This window comes from Hyla sarda, chromosome 8 (genome assembly GCF_029499605.1).
Source record: "Hyla sarda isolate aHylSar1 chromosome 8, aHylSar1.hap1, whole genome shotgun sequence".
In the NCBI taxonomy this organism is placed as follows: domain Eukaryota; kingdom Metazoa; phylum Chordata; class Amphibia; order Anura; family Hylidae; genus Hyla; species Hyla sarda.
In genome coordinates this window covers 37,150,197-37,155,796 of record NC_079196.1, presented here as the reverse complement: position 1 = coordinate 37,155,796, position 5,600 = coordinate 37,150,197, and the positions used below count along the sequence as shown (strand labels likewise).

Genomic DNA, 5,600 nt, shown 5'->3' with positions numbered 1-5,600 from the left:
GGAGCTCTCCCTGTCACAGGCTGCTGGTGTCAGACCTGGGCATTGTACGGACGGTCATGAAAGCAGTGCTCTTCTGGGGATGCTGCTCAGTCCGCCCCTGTCAGTGAATGAAAAATACCGGCCATTGCATGGCCGGTATTTTTCATCCAAATTTACCGGCACAGCCCGGAATGTAGATGAAAATACCGGCTGTACCCTAGGTAACTACCAGAGAGAGGGCCTAACTACTACATGGAGGGGCCTAACTACTATATGGGGGGGGGGGGGGTAACTACCAGAGAAGGGGCCTAACTACTACATGGAGGGGCCTAACTACTATATGGGGGGTAACTACCAGAGAGAGGGCCTAACTACTACATGGAGGGGCCTAACTACTATATGGGGGGTAACTACCAGAGAGAAGGCCTAACTACTACATGGAGGGGCCTAACTACTATATGGGGGGTAACTACCAGCGAAGGGGGCCTAACTACTATATGGGGGGGGGGGGGGCTAACTACCAAAGAGGGGCCTAACTACTACATGGAGGGGACTAACTACTATTTGGGAGGTAGCTACCAGAGAAGGGGCCTAACTACTACATGGAGGGGCCTAACTACTATATGGGGGGTAACTACCAGAGAAGGGGCCTAACTACTACATGGAGGGGTCTATCTACTATATGGGGGGTAACTATCAGAGAAGGGGCCTAACTACTACATGGAGGGGTCTAACTTCTATATGAGGACTAACTACTAAAGTGGAGCCCAACTACTATATGGGGAGGGGCGGTAACTGCCAAAGAGGAGCCTAACTACCAGAGAGAGTCCTAACTACTATATAGAGAGACTAATTACTAAGGGCCTAACTACTATATTTGAGGGACAGTAACTACTATATAGGGGCCTAACTACCAAAGAATGGGGCTTACTACTACGTGGAAGAGCCAAACTACTGAATGGTGAGAGGGGCTAACTAATGTATTGGTGGTCTAGATACAGTAGGGGGGCTAACTACAATATAAGGGGCTTAACTGCTTTATAGGGGTGGCAAGGGACCTACCGTATATACTCGAGTATAAGCCGACCCGAGTATAAGCCGAGACCCCTAATTTCAACCCAAAATCCCAGGAAAAGTTATTGACTCGAGTATAAGCCTAGGGTGGGAAATACCTCATCCCCCCATGTCATCATCCAGACCCGTCATTAACATCCTCATCATCATCCCCTTGTCATCATCCCACACATCCCCCCTTCATCATCCTCTTATCCCACACATCCCCCCTTCATCATCCCCTTATCATCCCACACATCCCCCCTTCATCATCCCCTTGTCATCATCCCACACATCCCCCCTTCATCATCCCCTTATCATCCCGCACATCCCCCCTTCATCATCCCCTTATCATCCCGCACATCCCCCCTTCATCATCCCCTTATCATCCCACACATCCCCCCTTCATCATCCCCACCCCCCTTCATCATCCCCACACCCCCCCTTCATCATCCTCTTCTCATCATTCGCCCTCAGTGGTCTTCAACCTGCGGACCTCCAGAGGTTTCAAAACTACAACTCCCAGCAAGCCCGGGCAGCCATCGGCTGTCCGGGCTTGCTGGGAGTTGTAGTTTTGAAACCTCCGGAGGTCCGCAGGTTGAAGACCACTGCGGCCTTCAACATCATCCAGCCCCCTCTCACCCCCCTTTAGTTCTGAGTACTCACCTCCGCTCGGCGCTGGTCCAGTCCTGCAGGGCTGTCCGGTGAGGAGGTGGTCCGGTGACGAGGTGGTCCGGGCTGCTATCTTCACCGGGGGCGCCTCTTCTCCGCGCTTCCGGCCCGGAATAGAGGCGTTGCCTTGACAATGACGCAGGAGTACGTTGGCAATGAACGCACCTATGCGTCGTTGTCACGGCAACGTGACTATTCTGAGGCCGGGCCCGAAGCGCTTAGAAGAGGCCTCCCCGGTGAAGATAGCAGCCCGGAACCAGTATCCCACCGGACCACCTCCTCACCGGACAGTCCTGCAGGACCGGACCAGCGCCGAGCGGAGGTGAGTACTCAGAACTAAAGGGGGTGAGAGGGGGCTGGATGATGTTGAAGGCCGCAGTGGTCTTCAACCTGCGGACCTCCGGAGGTTTCAAAACTACAACTCCCAGCAAGCCCGGACAGCCGATGGCTGCCCGGGCTTGCTGGGAGTTGTAGTTTTGAAACCTCTGGAGGTCCGCAGGTTGAAGACCACTGCGGGTGGGGAAGTTCACTCGAGTATAAGCCGAGGGGGGTGTTTTCAGCACGAAAAATCGTGCTGAAAAACTCGGCCTATACTCGAGTATATACGGTAACTACCATATTGAGCTACTATTTGGCCTCCTCTATGGCCATTAGTTAGTCACCCACACTGTGCCCCCATATAATAGTTAGGCCCCTCTATAGCCCCATTTAGTATTAGACCCCCACACTGTTCCTTCATATAGTAGATAGCGGAAGTCTCTGTGCACAGTTATTAGCGCCTTTCCACACAGGCTGATGGGCTTATCTTGGTGGCGCAGGAAGCACTTCTAAGGTTCTTATAGAACAGTGGCTGACAACATTGGGGGCACTTACTGTCTCTTATATAACTGCTGTGACTGTATTTATTATGGGGGAACCATGACTGTACTGAAGAAGTAAAAAAGAGGGAGACTTTTTTTTATTTATTTTTTTATAGGTTGTCAGAATTTTGCAGGATATGTGGTAAATACTAATTTATAATTATTATTATTATTATTTATGTTATAATTTATATTTCAATTTTTTTAAATTTATTTATTTTTTTACATTTATATTAAACCGTTTCCTTTTGTGTGTACATATCTAGGTGCACCGATAACGAAACATGGCTGTGACGGTCTATTCTGGCGTCAATTTGGGCACTTCTACCATAACCATTATGTAAAGCGGCGGTCCCAAACCTGTGCCTCTTCCGCTGTTGCAAAACTACAAGTCCCAGAATTCCCAGACAGCCTAGTTTTACAAATCACTAATGTAAATATTGAATTTAGTAGAGAAGCAGAACTGAAAGGTTTTTTGCTAAGGAATGATACATACTATCCAGGGTACCTCCAGCTGTTTTAAAACTACAACTCCCAGCATGCCCAGACAGCCGAAGGCTGTCTGGGCATGCTGGGAGTTGTAGTTTAGCAACAGCTTCAGGCACCCTGGACAGAAAACATTGACTCAGAGCCTTCGCACTGTGATACAATGTGACACAGTTTACACACTTCTTCTTCATGCAAGCATTGGTGGTTCAGTGGTAGAATTCTCGCCTGCCACGCGGGAGGCCCGGGTTCGATTCCCGGCCAATGCAGCAAAAACTTTTAGTCATTTAAATTTTTACTATAATTTTTTTTTTTTATATGTAAATTGAGAACAATTTATCTAATTCTCAAAGACTGATACATATTTACTATACTATATCAGTTCTAAAGACAGAGCAGAAGGGGATACAACCAGTCTGTAAAGTAAGTGATAACATTCCGTTCTATGGTTCTATAAGGCTGCATCTTATTATATTTGACTACATGCAGAACTTAAAAAGTTGCTTATATTACCAATAAGTGTTTACTGCTTTTTAGCCTTACTAGAATGAAAGCAATTGAAGGGAGGCAGGAAAAAAAGAGGGGGAGGAGGTGTGCACAGAGCTCAGCTGATCTCTTCCTATTCAGGGAACACCACTGACGCAGGCAGCTGGGGGATGTAGCTCAGTGGTAGAGCGCGCGCTTCGCATGTGTGAGGTCCCGGGTTCAATCCCCGGCATCTCCAGCCCTTTTTTTTTTTTTTAATTTTTTAATTTAAAATTTCTTTCTTTACTGCAGAACAGTATTACTATATTCTATTCAGGTCAACTGGACTGCTTAACTGAGTTTACTTGTATAATAGTACACATTTAAATAAAAATATCTTATAAATGCACAGTCTATTGCAATTAGAGATGAGCAAACTTACAGTAAATTCGATTCGTCACGAACTTATCGGCTCGGCAGTTGATGACTTTTCCTGCATGAATTAGTTCAGATTACAGGTGCTCCGGTGGGCTGGAAAAGGTGGATACAGTCCTAGGAGACTCTTTCCTAGGAATGTATCCACCTTTTCCAGCCCACCGGAGCACCTGAAAGCTGAACTAATTTACGCCGGAAAAGTCAGCAACCGCCGAGCCGAGAAGTTCGTGACGAATCGAATTTACTGTAAGTTCGCTGATCTCTATTTGCAATATATATATATATATATATATGTATATATATATATATATGGCTTTATATCTTGGAAAAATCATCATTACACCAGGAAAAAGAGGACCCAGTATGGCCGAGTGGCTTTATTAGCATGTCATTTTTATTTTAATACATTTTTTTGTGATATATTTGAAAATGTAAAAAAAAAAAAAAAAAAAAAAAACAGACAAGAAAAGACAATTTTTTTTATAGAAAATTCATGTTTTTTTTATTTTTTAAATTAGCTCTAAAGGAGCGTTAACATGCATTTTTATATTTTTTTTCTCACACACACATTAATTATTATTTTTATGTAAGGTGGGGGGTGATGAGTTTGGTAACCGACTTCAAACTTACTTTTGCCATACTTATCCTGTGGATAGTAGTTAAAGGGGTACTCCAATAAATTTAAACTTAAAGAGGATAAGTGTCTGCTAAGACCCCCCCCAAAATCTCCATGATTGGGTCCTGCCTCTCCTTGTGCACGGCGAGGAGTGTCAGCACACGTTTCATGCATTCTCTATGGAAGAGCCAGAGATACACGAGTGCAACGTTCATGCATGGAGCAGTGTGTCGTCATGCGCTCCGTGCACTGTCTATGTGGGTGCTGAAGATGCTCGAGTACAGAACTTGTGTCTTTCCAGTGTTCCAATACACAGTGCATAGAGCACATGCCGACACTCTACTCCATGCACAGAGATAGACGGGAGATATATAAGCTGTACTCATGTATCTCGGGCTCTCTCATGTGTGCATGTTATTTGGAAAAGGCGTTCTTGGAGGCGCTGCTCAAGGTTGCTCAAAATAAAATAGACGCAGGCCGGCACAGGACAATAAATATTTTTATTGAATAATACAGATAACGCGTTTCGGTACTCAAGGGTGCCTTCCTCAGGTCCAATTTGGCAGTACACTTTGTTAGGGTAGGTACCTTTAAAAGTGTGTTGGTAGGGATCCTGTCTGTGTTTCGGTGCCGGCGTGAGATTATCTCACGCCGGCACCGAAACACAGACAGGATCCCTACCAGCACACTTTTAAAGGTACCTACCCCAACAAAGTGTACTGCCAAATTGGACCTGAGGAAGGCACCCTTGAGTACCGAAACGCGTTATCTGTATTATTCAATAAAAATATTTATTGTCCTGTGCCGTTTTATTGTGAGCAACCTCCAAGACCGCCTTTTCCAAACAACTTGCACATTTCCAAGCTGGTCCCCCATTGGAACCCAGAATCAGTCCGAGTGCAGCAGCTCTATTTTATTTCTACCCAAGTGTACCTGAATCACCATGACCCACAACAGTCGTGGAATCTATACGTCATCACCATAAAGGTGAGTATATCACTTAGGTGAGGTGGAGGGATCACACCGAGTCGATA

General features: G+C 45.7%; 2 non-coding genes across 2 annotated transcripts; both read left to right on the top strand.

Annotated features, from left to right (window-relative positions):
* Positions 1 to 3,248: 3,248 nt before the first annotated feature.
* On the top strand, positions 3,249 to 3,319 carry TRNAG-GCC (transfer RNA glycine (anticodon GCC)). The gene has a single exon. It is a non-coding gene; the product is annotated as a tRNA-Gly (tRNA).
* Positions 3,320 to 3,702: 383 nt separating this feature from the next.
* Positions 3,703 to 3,774, top strand: TRNAA-CGC (transfer RNA alanine (anticodon CGC)). The gene has a single exon. It is a non-coding gene; the product is annotated as a tRNA-Ala (tRNA).
* Positions 3,775 to 5,600: the final 1,826 nt, after the last annotated feature.